This window comes from Balaenoptera musculus, chromosome 11, assembly GCF_009873245.2.
Source record: "Balaenoptera musculus isolate JJ_BM4_2016_0621 chromosome 11, mBalMus1.pri.v3, whole genome shotgun sequence".
Taxonomy (NCBI): domain Eukaryota; kingdom Metazoa; phylum Chordata; class Mammalia; order Artiodactyla; family Balaenopteridae; genus Balaenoptera; species Balaenoptera musculus.
In genome coordinates this window covers 65,268,877-65,288,923 of record NC_045795.1, presented here as the reverse complement: position 1 = coordinate 65,288,923, position 20,047 = coordinate 65,268,877, and the positions used below count along the sequence as shown (strand labels likewise).

Here is a 20,047-nt window from a genome sequence, read left to right as displayed (position 1 = left end):
AAATAACTTCATCACTTCTCCCTTTTTTTTCTGGTCAGGGCAACGATAGGGCCCGTACCTCTCTCATCCATTGCCAAATCCATTCCCAGGGCCTAGCACGGTGCCCAGGGCATGACAGTGACTCAAAAACCACCTGCTGAATGAATAAACAAATAACTGAAACCCAGCGACAACAGGGCCTGACTGCTGGGTGCCAAAAGACAGTCCCCTCCATAGTTCATGGGCTAGCCTGTCTTGCAAGGCTGCTTAACAGCCAATATTTCATCTTAAACACTTCCTAGATCAAATTCCTTTTTTCTTTAACTTTTTCCAATTATAAACATATATTCATTAGGTAAGCTAATGCATGTAAAGGACCTGACACAAAATACACCACTTTAAATATAGATACAAAATACAAACAATCTTAATCCAGCCACCCATAATCTCTGATGGGTGTAATATTTCTGTGCTTCAGACAACCTACAAGAGCAGACTAGCTAAGGAACATGGACATCACTATGTATACCACTGGGCGTCCTGCTTTCTCCACCCCAGATCCAAATTTGAAATAAAACTGCCAAGGTCAATAATTCCCCCACAATGACAAGGAGTCTGCAGTGACTGCAATAGAAATGGACTTACTTCCACAGCAGGGTTTCTTCTCTTGTACTGAGAATCAGCTCTGGCACAGTGGCCTCCTCTGCACTGCCCTGCACTGCCCCAGGACTACTCCCAGGCTGGGAGAAGCCCTGTGGGCTCTGCTTCCCCTCTACCCTATCAGAGGATTTAGAGTGAGCATTTAGAGATTTTCAGCTCCCCGCTGGTGGTATCATGTCATTTTCTTATCTGATAACAGCCAATAGCTTTACCCTCACCTGCCTCTAAAACAAAGATCAGAGACCAAATGCCTTCACTATCTGGAAATCACCTGGAGCCTTCTCCAGTGGGAACCCACAGGCAGCTCCCCCTGAACACAGATTCATAAAAGCCGGTGCCTTCATCATCTGGAGGCTGGAACCCAACTTTTGTCTTTAGGATAATTATCCTCTGCTCAGAAGTTGGGCACTGGTGCCTGTACCCTCATCTTCCTCCCACCCCAGAGCTCTACGCTCAATTTGTCCCTCAAGGAATCAAGGAAGCCCAAAATACTTCAGGTTTCCAGGGAGGATGCTGACTTTACAGAGTAAGGTTCTGACATTCCAGACTGAGCTCATCCTACTATACAATAAACAAAAAAGTCTTAAAATTTCTGTTCTAAAGAGTTCCAACACTACAGCTCAGCTAAATTACATGCCCCAGGTACAGAATCTGCTGCTGCCCAACGTTCAACCAGGAGCACTCACTTGCTCCAAGTCTCTTAAAATGCTATCTGTTGACTGAAAAGTCAAAGTTACCTATTATAAACTACCTAGTCAATAAGTCATATGGTCACATGGGGAAAAAATAAGTAGAGGTGTAGCTCTTTGAAAACCAAGGGCTTTTCACACCAGACATGCACTGCTGTTGATACCTCAAACAGAAATAAACAGTATACAAAAAAAGGAAACAAAGCACTTCCAGGCACTCAACTCACGCGGCAACCTTGCCAGTCCATGCTCCTACTGCACTGGTGAGGTTCAAGAAAACAAACCTGGGCACATCAAAGAATTTCCAAAGAAACTCCTCAAAAATATAAACAATGCTGTCTAGTTAACAGAATCCTTGGTCCTCCAACTATTTTTGTCCTTTATTCATCTTGATGGGGCCAGTACCTCCAGGACGACGCACCCCAATAAGACACCACAGCACTCAAAGCTCCACAGGTGAGCAAGCAGTCAAGCTAGAGCCGCTTTCTGAGAGGTATCAATGGGCTCACGTCTAAGGCTTTTTTTTTTTTAATAAGATACTACTTGGTACATATAAAATATAATCTATTATGTATGTAATTATAAAACACAATAAAAAACACCCCTGAACCAATCACATAACCTAAGAAATATGTCCAGTCTTTATTAAATATCGGACTCTCAGTTTACACTAGAAAAAGGACAAGTGTAATAATAATAAGTAGCAATTATGGAGAGGTGTAGGGCACATTACTAGGAAGCTTTTATTTCCTCCTCAGCAGCCTATGGGGAGGATATTCTATCCCAATTTTGCTGAGGCAGAAAGGTCAAGGGCCTTTCTTAAGGCCACATCAGGATGGCAGGGTTCCAGGGGACTCAGTACCTCTGGCAGGTTCCTTCCTCAGGCTCGAGTTTCTACTGCTGAGGGTAGTCAGTGTTTTCATTGTCCAACCTCGTCACACTTGTACCAAAAATCGTGCCTGTCCTGCCAAAAAGCAAGGGCCTTCAGTGGGTAGACCTCACCTCTCGGGAAGTCATGACCCAAAAGACCATAGCATGACCAGGCACTATCTGAAAGAACAGTTCTCCTTTAGAAAAATCAATACCATTTTATAACAAGTGCTGGCATTTGCAGTGTGATCTCAGCATGGCAAATATGTTTTATTCCTTTATTTGATAAAAACAAGTGCCACTCCCAATCTTAAAACAGAGAAGGAAACGTATCACTCTGCTCAGATAGCAGGTTAAAATAGGCTAGAATTTTTTTTTCCTGTAATAAAAGAAAGAAAAAAAGGTAGGAGGAAGGCAAACATCCAGGGCAGTGCCAGTGCCAGCTGCTCCTTTCACAAGACACTTCAACAGAAGACAAAGAAATTGTACATATTGAACCATCATGGAAAGAATGGAATTTTTTTACTATGATCAAGAACAATTTCCAGGACCATTCCAAAGTCAACCTACCTGAGTTTTAGAGGAGCAAATTTCTCAGCAGCCTCCCATGCAATCAATATAGCCCTCAAGTAGAAAAGCCCTTCGCCAATTCCAGAAAGGCTTGACTAGGCCTCCTCCATCCCCGCTACCACCACCACCAACTCACTCACCTACCCTTCATGGAACCTGCTAAACAACACCTGATCACAAATCTGGCTCCTTATCTGAAGCCAACACCCCCGAAAGAGAAACAGCCAGTGACCTCTATCTGTTCACTCATCAAAACCAAAAATATCTCATACATTTTTTTCCAGGGACACACTTGCCTGGGGTCAGGAGAAGAACTGCCTGATGGGTAAGCCAGTCTGATATCAGGAGAGAGCTCCCATATCCAGAACAAACCTGTTTTTTAAAAAGTTGAGTCTCTCTGGCTTCCCCTACACCATATTCTGGCATTTCACATCTTCAACAAGTTCTACAGTTGATTAAGGCCAAAATAAGTTTTTCCTCGGCTTTACTGAGATATAATTGAAGGCCAAAATAAATTTGAAAAACAAGAATTTGAAGTCCAATTTCATTCACAAATAGATTAATCCTATGCTTCCCAGTAGATTCAGAACACTGGGCCTCCCCAGTGGCCTGGAGGAACTGCCCAGCCTCCTGTGACCTGGCACTCAGTCACCCTTGGGAGCAGCAGGCCTGCCTCTCCAAATATGGCCTGAGATCTGCCCCAAGAGTGAGCTCAGGCCTGCAAAGGGGTCCACAAGAATGTTTACCAAGACTGACAAACTTAGAGGGCAGCCCCAGGAGCAAACAAAGCACAAGCACCATCCCTCAGAACACTCCTGAACAGCAGGGCAGCATGTGAGGAAATGACTGCTTGCTGGGCTTCTGGCCCCTCAGCACCCTGTAACCACAGCAGACCAACAGAGAGGCCACGGCAGGCCTGACACTTAAGCGGAGGGCTGTGCACAGCCCACAATGGGCCCCATTCTCCCTGGAAGCTCATGGCAGGAGGGCAGAGGGGAGGCCAGGACATTCCTTCACCCTCTCACATGGAGGGAAAGGGCACAGGCAGCCCAGGGCATCAGAGGCCTGCATAAGAAGAAAGCCTGAGCAGCCATTTTCCTATCCAGCTGCACAAATCAAAAAGGGCCCCTCCTAAAAAAGCAGAAGGGAGTCCTAAGGTGCCAACTGATTAAGTCATGCGGATTAGATGACCTACACAGGAGTCCTCTCTCTGGGCAGCAGTGCCCAACCAGAAGGAAAAAAAAAAACACCACCACTCAGGGCGCTGAGGGGACAGAGGACCCCACAGCCCCCGTCAGCCCAGGGCTGGTACTACAAGCAGAACAATCAACTTTTCCTGCTAAAGATTTCTTCCCAGTGCCAAGGAATCCAGGTCACTTTTAAACTACTTTTAAAACTGGAAAAGCACACGTTCAGACTGGCAAACACAGTATGTTAAGTCTATACTATTGGGACTTCCCTGGTGGTCCGGTGGTTAAGAAACCGCATTCTAATGCAGGGGACGCGGTTCGATCCCTGGTCGGGGAACTAAGACCCCACGTGCTATGGGACAACTAAGCCTGTGCACTCTGGAGCCTGAGTGCCATAACTAGAGAGAAGTCCGCTCACCATAACGAAAGACCCCCACATGCCACAATGAAGACCCAATGCAGCCAAATAAACAAAAAAAAAAAAAAAAAATTTTTTTTTTAAAGTCTATACTATTGACCCTTCTGACAAAATATTGTGATCCCTTCCAGGTAAGCAGAAGCAACAGCTGGTAGCACAATCCAGAGAAGGAAAGGAGACAGGAATCCTACTGTTATCTATTTGTGACTTTAGTGAATTCTATTTTTAGATCTTTAATAAAGAGCTTCTCTTCTAGTCTCCTCTTACCAAATTTCTCTCCTCAGGCAATTCAATCTTCCCAATATTGCTCAAAAGTCTAAAAATATAAGACGCTTATTCAGGTATGCTTAACATAACAGGTAAAGCAAAGTTCGCTACACTTCCTCGTTTTCCACAAGACCCAGAATCCACCCCTGTTCAAGGGCTACTCATCAGGCTGGTCTCCACCATTAAAAAATCCAGTAAGTGAGAGACTTCTCTGGCAGTCCAGTGGTTAAGACACCATGCTTCCAATGCAGGGGGCATGGGTTCGATCCCTGGTCAGGGAACTAAGATCCCACGTGCCGCGCGGCAAGGCCAAAAAAAAAAAAAATCCAGTAAGCAAGGCTCCCAGAGGTCAGGGCAGATCCGATGCAAAGACAATCTACCAGCCCAAGCAGGAGTATACACAAGACATTTACAGTGATGAGAGATGCATATTTTATGAAAGCATTTCATAGTATAATAAGGGCCCAGAAAATGGATGGTATACTGGGTGCTGATTAACAGCCAAATAAAAAGGAACCAGTATTTGCAATTCCATTATTAACTTTATAAATTTTCTTGGCAAAAACTGGTTAGAGAATCAACCCAGCCCTGGAGAACAACTAAGCTAATTAAAAGAGGCATTTATGAAAACCAAGGCAGAACTGGTTCACTTCTGTCATAGACAGCCTTGGGAATCTTCTTAAGTAATCCCATATCAACCCCTGGAATTCCTAGAGTAAATGTTCCCAGTACAGTGAGAGGTAAAACACAGACAACCATAACATTTGCCAAAACAAGCATCTTCCAATTCCACGAATCTGTTTCAATACATATTAGAAAGAACTCTGTAAGCAGTGTTTCTTGTTTGTCGATTCCCATACTCCATACACAAAAACTCAACATTCACAGAAATGAAGAGCAAATACCAAAACAGACCAAGCTGGGCACCGTCCTCTCTTTCCCTGAGTATGACACGTCCTTCCAAATGTTTCACTCATCCTTAAGCTCCCGTCAACTGGCACACTCCCCTATACTTAGGGTATCCAAGGGCTGTGACTGCCTCAGGAAGAATGAATCTGTGGCTACACATACCCCCAATGGCAGGGAATATCGAGTCTAGGCCTCTACGTGACTATTAATAATTGCATACCCATGCAAGTCACAGAAAAGGAACTGGGGAAAATGTACACAGTGATTAAAAATGAAAATCAATAAAAACCTGCCTTACTTGATGTTATAGATGTGCTCCTCCAAAACTGTAAGTCACACTGCACTTTTTTCAAAAGTTTTATATTTAATATTGTGGTAATAAAAAGATTCTAAAAAAACTTTATGCACAAAGATGTTAACTGCAACATGACCTATTATAACCAAAGTAAGATTAACAACCATGTAAGAACTGGGGACAGGTTAACCATCAAAAATGTTATAATTATAGAACAATGATCATGCTATAATGCTGGGAGGGCAAAAACAAGATTAAAAATTAAATTTATACTCTAACCTAAACTCAGTAAAAGTGTTGCCCAAGGGCCATCTCTGGAGGACACCCAGGAATCAGGGGATAACGGTTGCTCCTAGGGAGGGAAAGCAGGGACTTAGGGGGTGGGTGGAAGAAAGATTTCTTTCCCCTGTACAATCCTTTTGAACTTTTTGAGTTTGAACCATGTGTTAGCATTTCCTACTTAAAGAAAGAATACAGTTGGGGGACAGGGATTTTTCCCTTCCTTTCTACTTTTTTCTTCCACATTTCTTATTTTAAATATATGTATTATTTAATACAGCTTTTCCCCCACTATAGTGTCTTAAAATTCCGTGATCATTTTGCCAAGTACGTGATTATCCACCATCTTTCTTTCGCAGAAATCTCCCTTTTCAAGTACCTTACCTCACCTTCTAGTGCGAGGCTGCTTTAAAAGCCTTATCTTGGCGGGACTTCCCTGGCGATCCAGTGGTTTAGACTCTGTGCTTCTACTGCAGGGGACACAGGTTTGATCCCTGGTTGGGGAACCTAAGATCCTGCATGCTGTGCAGCACAGCCAAAAAAAAAAAAAACCAGCCTTATCTTCCTGGAGAACAGAGGCCCTACAGGAAAAGAAGGAACCAATATTGGTGAAAGCTCACAACAGAAATAGAATTACATACACCACAATGACCACCTCCAAAGGAAGTGGGGAATGCCACTTAGTCTCCCGCCCACACCACCAATCAGTCACCCTTTATTTATTGTCAAAGGGTAATAAAGAAAACGAAATGTATTCTGTAGAGTCAATCCAGGACCAAAAATTATAAACAGCTTCAAAAATATAAAATTAATTCCAATCTCTAAAATTTAGACAGTGGTATTTTCAAAAACAATTAGCTCAAGAAGGTATAACTGAGAAGCAAAACCTCAACACTAGTAAATGTACCCCATGATGTACAGGATAAAGACATTGTCATAAAAGTGATTTTTTAGGGACTTCTCTGGTGGTGCAGTGGGTAAATCTCTGTGCTCCCAATGCAGGGGGCCCGGGTGCAATCCCTGGTCAGGGAACTAGATCCCGCACACGTGCCGCAACCAAGAGTCCACATGTCGCAACTAGGAAGCCCGCATGCCGCAACTAAGAAGTCCGCATGCTGCAACTAAGACCTGGCACCGCCAAAATTTTTTTTAAAAAGTGATTTTTTATATTCAGTTGATTATTCCCACTAGAATCCTATTTTTAAAATATAAATTAAGTCAACATACTGCAAAAGTTTCATTCAGATTTACTTCACTCCAACAGAGAACACACAACAGTTTCACCAATTTAGACACGCTCTGTTTATGATATTGTACCACAGCATCCCATCCATCCTTCCACCCTGGACCCAGAGCAAGGTTAAGAAAATGCTTAGCTATCAAACCTAAGAAACAGGAAAATAGGAAACCCTATTCATTAAGGCTAAATTAAGCACTCTGGCTGGTGTAATTTTGTAAACTACTCTAAAATCCTATTTATAGAAATTGCTATCTGAGCAGTATTACTGACTAATGATCAGAGTGAAGAGGGACTGTCAAAAGTCAAATCAGGTTATGCAACTCACAGGAAGACTGCTTTAAATCAATACCCAGAGGCATGTGCACACAAAGACCTACTGGGAAATGACCAGATCAATCAGTTGTATATTCAAAACCACCATCACCTTACTCCAGAACTGGAGTGTCAACACAGGAAAAGGAGAGAAAGATGGGGGCTTAAGAAGCAACAGCACAGGGGCTTCCCTGGTGGCACAGTGGTTAAGAATCCGCCTGCCAATGCAGGGGACACGGGTTCAAGCCCTCGTCCAGGAAGATCCCACATGCTGCAGAGCAACTAAGCCCGTGTGCCACAACTACTGAGCCTATGCTCTAGAGCCCACGAGCCACAACTACTGAGCCCATGTGCTACAACTACTGAAGCCTGCGCGTCTAGTCCGCAATGAGAAGCCACCGCAATGAGAAGCGTGCGCACCACAACGAAGAGTAGCCCCCGCTCGCCACAACTAGAGAAAGCCCGTGCGCAGCAACGAAGACCCAATGCAGCCAAAAATAAAATAAATAAAATAAATTTATCAAAAAAAAAAAAACAACTTAAAAAAAAAAAAAAAGAAGCAACAGCACAATAACACTGGCAAAGGCACAGAAACACTCTTTAACATGGAGAAGGGAGAACACTTACTCCAGAAAAGGAGGAAGAAATCCTTGACCAATATACAGGACACATTGAAGACCATACTACCTGTATTCTCACTTTGAGTTCCCTTAAGGTTCAATACTCTACACCCCATCTGAGTCCCCTTCGATGTTCACACCACCATTTCTTGCTCCTCTGATACTCTGGAAGCCTCTAGCCTCCAAGCGGTCATACTCTGCAGTGGCTCAAATCTAAACAATGTACCCCGGAACCTGGAATATTGAATCAAACTTCTCATTGCTGACTTCCTATACTGGCTAGGAAAAAAACTCATGAGACTTCACTCTTAATTCTTGCCCATCCACAAAATGTATCTGCCAACACTTGCAATTCCACTAGGCTAGTTATGTGCCTCTTATCAAGAAGGCTATGACCAAAAAAAAAAAACCCAAAAAACCCAATTTAAAAAAGCAAGCACAGGTAAAGGGGCTCTAACTTCACACCATCACGGGCCACCTTTAGTTTGCCTTGCACAGGTCAAATCTGTGAGCCAGTGGCAATTCTTTAACTGAATCCAGTCTAAAGCTACATTACAGGGGACTTCCCTGGTGGCCCAGTGGTTAAGAATCTGCCTACCAATGCAAGGGACACAGGTTCGATCCCAGGTCGGGCAACTAAGCCCGCACTCTAGAGTCCGTGTGCCACAACTAGAGAGAAGCCCGAGCACCGCAACAAAGAGCCCGTGCACCGCAACGAAAAGATCCCACATGCTGCAACAAAGATCCCCCGTGCCGCAACTAAGACCCAATGCAGCCAAATAAATAAATAAATATTAAAAAATAAAGCTACATTACACCCACCATGATTCTGAGTATCCAAAACTATATAGACATTTTAATTCAAACTATTCCTCTACCTACCAAGTGGGTCAACGGATCATGCTTTCTCTTTCATAAGTTCACTTCTTCCTTGCCATCTTACCTGCCTGCCACAAAGACTCAAGCCTTCTCCCATTCCTGCAGTCTAGGGGGCCCCTCTTTTTTTTTTTTTTTTTTGTCCACACCACTCAACTTGTGGGATCTTAGTTCCCCGACCAGGGATTAAACCCAGCCCTCGGCAATGAAAGCGCAGAGTCCTAACCACTGGACAACTGGGGAATTCTCTAGGGGCCCCTCTTTATTTGGAGTTTCTCAAGTCCTCACCACTGCTTGGCTGATGCAGCCTTACATCCTCATCTTTTCACTGTCAACCTCCTGCCTCTTCCACTCAGTGGTAGAGCCCTGCTGGTACCAGAACCATTCAGGTCCCTAACATCTGCTGAACTGGCTCATCTTGAACCTTCTTTATCTCTCTCCACTCCCCTGCTGACCACTGTTCTTGTTCAGATCCAGTGTCTCCCCCACTGGACCACAGCAGTAACCAACCTGCCTCTGGTCCAGCCCAGCCTCAACATTCACAGTGAGGGCTCACTTCTTAAAACCCAGAGCTGATCCAATCACAGCTGTGCTCCAAGATCTTCAAGGTTTCCTGTTCTTACATAACACCAAACTCCTCCACGTGGCATTCTGACTGCAACCCAACCTTCCAGAACATACAAAAAAAGTGCCCAGTCTTCTCCCTCCCACCCCTTTCCTCTGCTCATTTCTTCTTCCACAGAATTGTGACCTTCTTGCCACCACTCCTTCACCAATCAAACCACTAACCGTTCTTGAAGGTCTAGCCCAATGCAGTTCTTCCCTAAAGTCTGCCCTCTCCAGCCTAGGACCCAAGTTCCTTGGCTTACTTCAGCATGGTACCCACAGCAACCAGCACAGGCCTCAAGAAGGCTCTGACAAACCCTAGGTTTCTGAAAAATGGTCCCGCACAACATGTTCCTGGAGTTCCACGTGGGATCACTGATCACCTTCCCATATCGTCCCGGCATTCTGCCCACCACCAGACACCTGGGCTTGGTCTGTACCAGAGAAGGACCCAACCGAGGTCACCATTATTAGTCTGGTATAACAGAAACACAGATGGGTACAGCCAAATGTTCAGCCTGGGTTCAAATCCTAATTCTGCCACATGACAGTTGTGTGACCTTGGGAACATTCCTTCATCTATGACTCGGTTTGCTAAGCCACTATAAAGGATTCTCATAAGCATTAGCAACGGTGCATGCAGAGCAGAAACACAGAAGGCCCTCGACTGTGGCTGATGTAGATCCATCGTGTCGCTGGCCCAGAGCACAGGGAAGGGTGGAACAACTGTGAGGTAAAGGACTGAACATGCTCCCATCTGCCTCAACAGGGATGAACACACATCTACTCTCAGGGGTTAATATACCAGCCCTAAAAAAAAAAAAAAAAAAAATACCAGCCCTGCCCAAGAAGAAATGCAATGCAGTTCAAGTGAGAAATAAGGTTGTTTAAGGTTTTTAACAAACAAATGCCATGCTTTTCCTTTTCTAAATAATCCCAGTCTAAGTTGCCCCAGGGTCCCTCCAAATCCCACCATATTCAGTGTTTAAGAGGCACCAGCAAACTTGCAGAAGACCTGGTTTAAAGCCTTGGTCATGCTAAATATTCTGGCCCACACATTCCTGAATGCAGTCTCCTCCCCCATCACAGCTTGGTATTCCCTTTGCTCAAACTTTTCAGCCAGTCTCTTGAGCTGGCTCCTTCTCTCTCATCTCTCCTCTAAGGGCCAACCTCAGAGCCAGAGGTCCTTTTCCCATCCCCTCCCTGCCACTACCTATGTGGCCACCAACAAGATCTTTCTAAACATGGGTCTGGACCATGCCACTCAACTGAGGAAAAGCCTTCCCAGACTCCTGCACCTTGAGTATGAAGTTTGAACTACTAAGCACAACAAGAAAGGCCTGGGGCTCCCACCTGTCATGCTGGAGGACTCACATATGCTACTTTAGGCACTCATATACATGTGGTTCCCTGTGTCCGGACCTTGCTGTCCCCCAGCTAATTTCTGCTGGCCCTGCAAGCCTCAGCTCAGGAATTCCCTTTCTCCTCAGGCTCCCAAGCACCATCTGACCACACTTAGTGGGCAGACACTATCAATCATAGGTTCCCCATCCCCCACTGTCCACGAAACTGAGTTCCTTAAGGGCAGAACCAGTCTCTTTTACATGGGTCCCCTGGACCTACCACAGAATTTGGTAAGCAGTGATGCCAAATATTTGTTAAATAAATGAATGTATTTTGCTAAATCAATTTTTCAGAGCAGTAAAGACTGGCTCTCTGCCTCTTTCAACAGAGGCACGTAACAACACAAGCTTTCATGTTCCAACCAGATGTTTGTTGCCTATATAGTAATGCTTATTCCTACTTTCTTACAGTATCCCACAGGCCTTAAACAGGCTCATATCATTCATCCAACTCCCTCCTCAAATCTCACTCCTCCAAGAAATGGCTCCTCAGCCTCCTTTAAGCATGTAGGCCAGGAGCTCTTATTACTTGGCTCCAAGGCAAACAAAGTTCAATTCAACTTCTTCATATTCAAACTATGCCTCCAATGTTCAATTCTTTTTCTAAAAAAGGACATCCCAAAATTATGTCTCTGAACGCTTGAGCATAGAACAACCTGATAAAGTTACAACATCCCACCTACACCAAACTCCAAAACACCTGGTAGCACATCCAACTCTTTATCTGGACTTATGTCCTATAAACACCACCCTCCCTGCAGAGTTTGGCTTCCATGCCAGGAATCACGTCTACTCGCTTATTTAGGGAAACAGCAGGCCGGGCTCTTAAGACAACTCTAGGCTATAACCGTGCTGTCCCAGGCTGTAGCTCTCACCAAGACAAAACTTCATGATCACCATTAAAACTAATTCTGAAGTAAGTTTACAAATTTAAGAGCTTCTCAAGTCATAGAGATTAAAATATCCATTTTAAATTAGTAGTTGAGTTCGTATGAAATTAACTCGGAATTTACGGCAGAAGGATTCTAAACCGAGAGAGCATTTTCTCTGGAGACATTTTCCAAATATACCCGCGGGTGAATATGGTTTTCCAAACACCAAAGAAGCCAAGTGTGTATGTGTGTGAAGGGGTGACCCCAAGGCTCTGAGCGGCTCAGGATCCAGCGGCTGCGGCGCCTCCTGAGGGGCTCAATGCCCCATCCTCGGGCTCCGGCCAAACTGGGCCGCGCGACCCTCTGAGGAAGCCCGGGAGACAGTCCGCAGGCCGCACACGCCCGCGACCGCCGCGCGTCCCCTGGAGCGCGGCCCGGGCTGAGGCCTGGCCCACCGCCGCGGCGCGCAGCCCGGGCCCGGACGCCCCCAGCCTTCGCCTGAGGGGCCGAGAGCAAGGGGCGGCTCTACCCGGGCCGCGTCGCCGCCTCACCCGCAAGGACGTCCGCGACCGTGTCCCCGCCCCGGGCCAAACAGCGAGAGCAGCAGCAGGTGCTCCTCGGAAGGCTGGGCCAGCGACGGAAATGGGGGCCTGGGCTACCAGGCTCGGCGGCAGTGGACGGGCGGCGCACTCACCGAGCGCCGACGGGCGGGCCGCGGCAGGTGCTCGCTCTTCCCGCCCGCGAGACACCGCCGCCGCTCCCCGGGGACACGGCGCGAAGCTCCCGCCGCCGCCGCCGCCGCCGCCGCCGCCGCCGCCAAGCCCGAAGAGCTCTAGCGCCGCACCGCAGCCTCGGCGCGAGCACGTACCGGGCAGTGAGAGGGCGCGGAGCGCGAGGGCGGGGCGCGCGACCGAAGCCTAGCAACCCCCTGACACGCGAGAGCCGCAGCCAATCCCGCTGCCAGCTCCGCGCGGCGCCGACCGGCAGTCCCCGCGACCCCCGCTTCTGCCTGCGTCGGCCGCCCGCAGCGCGCCGCACCCGCGCACAGGCCCCGCCCCCCGCGCCGCTCTGCTTATTGGCCCGCCACGCCCCCGTCTGAAAAGACACGCCCCGTCCTGGAAATCCCGCCCGCGGCGGGCCAGGTCCGTACCCGCGACACGCCCCGGCCCGTCCGGGTTACCCGGAGAGCTCAGGAGTGGGAGTGGGGGAGGGGCGCCCCGCCCCGCCCAACCTCAGGCATGTGGGCCCCTGAGAGGCATCCAACCTACCCGGGTGGTCAGGCCCGATAGCTGGCCCGGCCACAACTGGCCACCCATAGACTGCCTTCCGCCCTCCTGACTTCTGTCGAACGCAAATCAGGTAATTTTAAGACAAGAAAACAATCAGGAAGCGTCCTCCAAATTGCGAAGGATGATGGCCCCGTTGCCCGACTCTTATACTGATGAGGAACTGAGGCGAGGGCCGAGGGCCGGAAGGGCAGGAAGGCTGCCCCTCTCCGGGGGCCTAGCCCCCAGCAGGCGGGGGTGTCCGGGAAGCGCCTCAGGCCTGACCCTCCTCCCCTCCTCCTGCCCTGAACACCCGGAATCCGGTGCCTCCTCAGCCGCCAGAAATAGCTCTGACCCGCTGGCGCTGGTCACTCACTCGAGGCCCGCATTCTTTCAGGGAGTTGGGGGAGTAAAGGGCAGGGAGTTACTGCTGAGGTCTGTCTCCCTTCAAGGGGAGGGTCCTAAAAATGCTCTCACTCCCCAAGGCTTACCTAGGCCCACTATATCAAAGACCCCCGACAGTTACTGGACGGGTATGGGGATGGGACCCGTGGTGGGCTCTGTTCCCCAAACCCTGTGCAGGATGTGTCCATTCCCTCCTGGGCCTGTGGCCAGGCTGGAATTCCAGGCCCGCACTCTTGTCAACGAGTACATTCTGAACACAGAACGGGCTGCTGCCTGCCAGGGGTTCCTCCCGGAATCCGGACAGCCCTGGGTCTCCCCTGCTTTCTCCCCTCCTTAGGAAGGACTAGAAGAAGCAAATTTCAGAGAGAGCAAAAAGGAATGCCTCATCTCTCAAACACACATACTTGTTTGTGATGCGTTATACTTAAATGCTTAGGCTCCAAACTTCATTCACACAGACCAGAAAAAGAAGTAAAAACCAGGAAAAAAGCCCCAAATTATCCCTTGGACGTTAAAACTAAAAAATTTATGGTCTTTCAAATCCAGTTCTAAAATTCTCCTGCTTCAAATAGGCTAAAAATGCAGCACAGGGAGATCAGCTCGCTGCTCTGTGACCACCTAGAGGGGTGGGATAGGGAGGGTGGGAGGGAGACGCAAGAGGGAGGAGATATGGGGATATGTGTATATGTATAGATGATTCACTTTGTTATAAAGCAGAAACTAACACACCATTGTAAAACAGTTATACTCCAATAAAGATGTCCAAAAAAAAAAGGCTAAAAATGTAGAAAATTATTTGGGTTTCTAAACAAAATACATTCTTTCCATTCACTCCTTCAGCTTGCAGAGTTTCCCTGCCACCCACAAATGCACACCAGACACTGCTTTGCAGCCCTAGGTTCTGCTGGGTATTTTAGTGTCTGACTGTATAATTATATATATATATATATATATATATATATATATATATATATATATATATATATATATATATATATATGTTTTCCCAAAACAAAAGACAGCAGTGAGTACAGGCCTCATCCCTCCTACCGTCTACACAGAAACTGCTAGCTGCTCTTTAGTCCTCAATGACCATCCATGGATACTAGAGTAACTCCCCTTCTTCATTTTTGGCACTGGTCTTGCTAGATGAGGCACCAGGCCTCACTCTGGCCTCCAGGGTCCCAGCACCCCATGCCCAAGCTCCCCCAGAGCTCTGGCCATGGGAAGGTCTCTACCTCAACCAGCTGGTGCCAAAAGGTGGGATAGGCCCTTCCTAGTCCTAGGAGGAGGGGAGCAACAACCAGAGTTTGCCTGAAGCCCTTACAGCCAAATCCTTCCAGCCCCTGCCTCTCCAGGTTTGGAACTCACTTGGAGATGCTGTTGTCCCAGGCTGGCCCCAATGCTCTCCCCCTTCCCCAGCCCTCCAGCCTTGGCAGCTCCCCCCACAAGACCAGAACAGATGTGAGCTCTGGGTCTCATTGCTGGCTTCTTCTTTTTTGTCTGGAGTTGGGGTTCCCCCAACCCCCTGTTCCTTCAGGCCCTAGAAGGCAAGAGGCCTGGATGGCCAGCCTCTTGGGGCCTAACCAGCCCCCAGTGGAGCCCAACCAGCCCCCATGGAGCCCATAGAGAGAGGTGGACAGTCTTCATGGGCCCCTAGGTTGGGTGGGGGCTGTAAAGTCAAGGCCCTGTTACTCCCTATAGTCCTGAGAATTGAAACCTTTCCTCTCCTGGGGCTCCCACAGCTCACCCTAGGGCTCAGCACAAGGTCCCCAGTGACTCACCCTTGGGAGCTATTCTGGAACCCCAGCAGTGCCTAGGCCATCCTAGATCAGGCTTGGTGTTCACTGCCAGTTGGAGAGCACAGCCAAGAGTGAGGCCCAGGGCACACCCAAGAACAGCTGCCCAAAGGGCCCATGTGGTATGGGCTCAGGGAGAACTGATCAAGAGACCAAGAATGAGGCTATTTAGGCATGACAGTCAGCCCTCAAGTCTCCTGGCCATATAGCCTCCAGTGCTTCCTCCACCCTCCAATTAGACCCCCAGCCAGAGGCTTCAGGAAGATTATCAGATTGAGGTTTGTCTTCCCCACGAGAGTATGAGCCCTTGAGGCCAGATATGTGCACCTGCTTGATCCCACATTGCAACGATCACCTAACAGCATGCACATAATAGAGGCTCAATTTCTGTTTGGAAAAGAAGGAATCAGGGGATGCTGCCTGCCTCCCTTCTCGGTTGGCAGTTATCCCCAAGGGTCTAAGCCTTGTACAAGGCCCAAAGCAAATGTCCCAGTGCTTACTTGGTGCTGATATGGGCTAGGACCTTGGTTCTAGCTCAGGTGAAATCCAGCAGACACCTACTTGGGCCAAACTTTCTTCTGGTCCTAGGCTTCCAGGCCTTTTTCATTCTGGCATATTCCCAAGGAACCAAGGGCCAAGGGCCAGTGCCCAGCCTCAGACTTCGATGGGGAGGGAGGCTCCTGCTACTGATCCTCCCGAAGACCCAATGGAGAGGGGCAGGGGTCAGTGCTGGCTGAGGGTGGAGGCTCCTGGTCCAAATGCCAGGCCTGCAGGTCTGCCTGAGGCAGTGGGCTGGCAAGCAAGGCCAGCCAAATCAGGGCAAGGGCGGGGTCCCTTTTGTCTGGATTTAACAGAAGGCAGATTGTCCAGCAGCTCTGGCAGAAAGAAAGGGCTGATAAGTTCATCCGGGAGAAACTGCTAGTAGGCGTGTTTGCGGGTCAACACCAGTCTTCCCAGAAATCTTCTCCTTCCCTTGCAGGGACCTCAACTGCAGCACTTCCACCAGACCCCTTCATACATGTCTGGCATAGGGCCTTCCTTTCTAGTCAACCAGGCAGCTGCTTCTGCACCTGGCCCTCCAGGAACATACAGTCCTGTGGGGACAGGAACTCCACAGCAAGGGTGAGGGTTGGTCGAATGAATAAAATCGCCTCTCCCCTTGATGGACACATGTCCACTGCCCTCTCCCTCAGTCACATTCCACTCCCTTTTGGCTCTGGGATAAGACAGTCCCCCAAGGCCAACTTTGGGTGATTATTCTCAAATCACTGGGCCTGTGGCCTTGAGCACTGGACTAAACACCAGATTAGGTCTGGTCTGGCTGAGGAGCCAGTGGAGGCAAACAAAGCTGAGGCGCCTCTTTGTTAATTCTTTTTAGTCACTGACCAGCTAGCCCCTAAACACAGAGACTTGGCGGAGGCCACCCACAGTCTTTTTTTTTTTATTTTGTTTTATTTTATTTATGTATTTATTTTTTTGGCCGCGCCATGCAGCTTATGGGATTTCTAGCTCCCTGACCAGGATTGAACCCAGGCCCTCAGACCGACACTCTTCTTGTTCAGCCAGATTAAGAGTCCCTTCTCCACACTCAGTCATATGTCCATGTCTGGCCCAGAGCTTGGCCAGGGCTCCTCCATGGCAGAAAGACCTCTTCCTCTCAGAGCTGGCCTGAGATCTGAGAGTGTGCCTCTCATCAGCCTCGGCTCCTCTCAGTGGCCCCTTAGTCAAGAGACATTAACAGGTTACCTGACAACCACTGGTTCTGACTCTGCTCTCATGGCTGATGGGTATGCTGTTAGAACACTGGAAAGTGTTGAACCTGAGTGGACAGACACCCTTTGCTCTAGGCTGAGTGCTGACAGATACAGGCAGTGTCCCTGGGAGCCTCACCTGTGGTCTGGGAAATCCCCAGCATCTGGGGGAGGAGTAAGAGGGATCCATCCAGGCATCTTGAGGGGAGCTAATAAAGGATAAAGAGTGAATGTTAGCAGATCAGCCAAACCTCCAGGTGTGTCCATATGAGGAATAAGCCCCTGCTGCGAACCAGAGCTAAGTTCACTGTGTGACCTGAAATAAGCTACTTGCCTTCTCTGAGCCTGTCCCTCATCATCAAGTGATCTCATATGTGGGCTTCAGATTTGCCTGCTCACTGAGAGTGACAGAATATCACTTTATATGACTGAATCAGGACCACTGTGAAACATCTGTCAGTGTATTATTAATCCAGAGATATTTACTGTGTCTACTGTATGCTGGAAATACAGCAAGGGATAAAAGGAACAAGCTGCTCTTGTGGAGCTCAAATTCTAGTGTAACAAGCTATACAGTAAATAAATAAGTAAATAAAAATGTAATAATCAGGGGATGAGAGGGCCGGGAGGGGCCAGGATCTGCTGTGTGGTATCAGGGAAGTCCTCTCTTTGAAGGCAGAGCCCGCAGGAGGTAAAGGAGGAAGTCCTGGGGTTTTCTAGGGAACAGACAACAGTGAAGTCAGAGGAGAAATTGGCCAGACGGGTCTGAGGAAACCGGGAGGTCACCATGGCCTGAGCAGTGAATGGAACCCTGAACAAGGGAGAAAGAGTGACTGGTGGGAGGGCGGGCACTGGAGCTGGATTTAACCAGGCTTGGGTTTGCCAGAAGTATAGGATCCCAGAAGCAAGGGGCAGGGAAGCTGAAGGGTGGGAGCGAGGAGGAGGCGGAGGAGGAGGAGGAGGAGGAGGAGGAGGAGGAGGAGGAGGAGGAAGGGAGTGGGACACTGCCCTCAGGCCTCCTGGAAGGAATGCAGTGGGGTGAGGAATGAGGGGGCAGCAGCTTGGCCCCAGCCCTGGAGCTCCTCCTTCCCCTTGGAGGCGGGGAAAGGGGTGGGAGAGCAGGCAGGGGAAGGGGCACAGATGGGGATCCTCAGGGGGAGGGACAGCAGGCACCATGGAAGTCAAGTCAGAACAAGCATTTAGAGAGAAAATTTCTCACTTTCCCTGCCTCCATCTTCCACGGGAATACAGAGAGGCCAGAGAGGCAGCACCCCTCCTTTCAGCCCCAGAGGAGGAAGGACCAAGGGGGAGGGAACATGCCTGTGGGGAGAGGAATGGCTTGGACAGCTCCTGGTATGCACTGCAGGTAAGGGCTTTAGGACAGACCATGCAGAGCCCACCAGAGAAGGTCTAGCACCAACCCTCTGAGGAAAGGAAGCACTTGGTCTGGACCAAGGTGAAGGCGGGAGAGAGCAGAGGAGTGTGTGTGTTGAGGGGTGGGAATGTCCTGCCCCAAGACAGGTTCTGGGCGATACCCCCCCACCCAACTCCCCTGGGGCTGCTGCCGGACACAGGCTTGCAGGAGGCCCTCAGGACATGCGGGGTGTCACCTGGCAGGCACATGAGGCCTCAGCCAGCTGTTGCATCCATCTCCCTTCTGCTCACTGATCAGGGGCGGTAACCTTCAAAGCTCCCTCCCTGCAGCTGCCATTTAGCCGAATGGAATGGACTGAGGTCCTGGCTGGGGTTACCCGGGAAGGGCAGGAGAGGGTCTATATTCATCAGATGGGTTCAGTCAGCTGAACTTGACAAGGGACCCCAGGGACCAGGAAGGCCTGGATCGGGGGACTTCCCTGGTGGTCCAGTGGTTAAGACTCTGCACTCCCAATGCAGGGGGCCCAAGTTCGATCCCTGGTCAGGGAACTAGATCCCACATGATGCAACTAAAAAGATCCTGCACACCACAACTAAGACACGGCGCAGCCAAATAAATAAATATTAAAAAAAAAAAAAATAGAAGGCCTGGAACAGGACAGACTGGGGACTGGGCTCTTGAGGTAAGAGAGACCCCAGCTTGAAGCCAGGGCTCTGGACCTCTGGGTGTGGGCACGACTGGCTACAAGCATGGTCGTGGCTCTTTGCAGAGGCACTAACATGTCCTAAGAGCCATACAAAGACCCATTCATGATCCCTGGAGAATTTTTACAGCAAAGGTAAAAAGAAACATTTCATCTCTTCATTCCCATCCCATCTCTGTGCCCCTAAGCACATGTGGGGATGTGGCAGCTGGAACAATACAAAGGTGGGGACATCAGGGTGGAGGGAAGGCTGCTCCTGAAGGGTATAGTCCGGGCCTCAAAGCAGGGCTGAGCAGCTGCTCATCTCATGCTGGGGCCCCCAAGAAGGAAGACTGGCCTCAGCTGACCCCGTACCCTCCCTCTGCCTGAAACTTCCTTGTACTCGCCCTGCTGCCTGGGACCCTCAGCAATTGGGTCAATGGTGATGGTGCTGAGGCCCTGGTGTTGAGGTGGGCAGAGAAGCGGGAGCCCACAGGCCTCTTTACTGCACCTACAACCACTGGGACTAAGTAAGTCCCATCAATTCCCAGTTCTCAGGAGGCAGTTCCTGGGGGCGTACCAGGCCTAGTTGCTCTTATAGTGGGTACCTAGGGTTGAGGCCCCAAGGGCTAGCTGCACACAGGCAGGGGCCCCTGTGCCTGCCTCTGACTGACTGGGACCTTGGGAAAACCCCTTTCCCTCTATGACCCAATGG

The 20,047-nt window shown here is 49.0% G+C and overlaps 1 protein-coding gene and 1 non-coding gene across 7 annotated transcripts in view; one reads left to right on the top strand and one right to left on the bottom strand.

The window, feature by feature from the left end:
* Positions 1 to 13,090, bottom strand: part of DAG1 (dystroglycan 1) — a 62,468-nt gene extending 49,378 nt beyond the window's left edge. The window contains exons 1-2 of one of the 6 annotated variants that reach the window (XM_036868247.1): positions 12,924 to 13,090; positions 6,511 to 6,707 (exon numbers count right to left, since the gene is read on the bottom strand). The gene's annotated coding sequence lies outside the window, so the exon portion shown is untranslated. The other 5 variants (XM_036868248.1, XM_036868243.1, XM_036868244.1 and 2 more) reach the window with 5 other exon arrangements.
* A 6,035-nt stretch (positions 13,091 to 19,125) lies between these two features.
* Positions 19,126 to 19,198, top strand: TRNAG-CCC. Its single transcript has one exon. It is a non-coding gene; the product is annotated as a tRNA-Gly (tRNA).
* Positions 19,199 to 20,047: the final 849 nt, after the last annotated feature.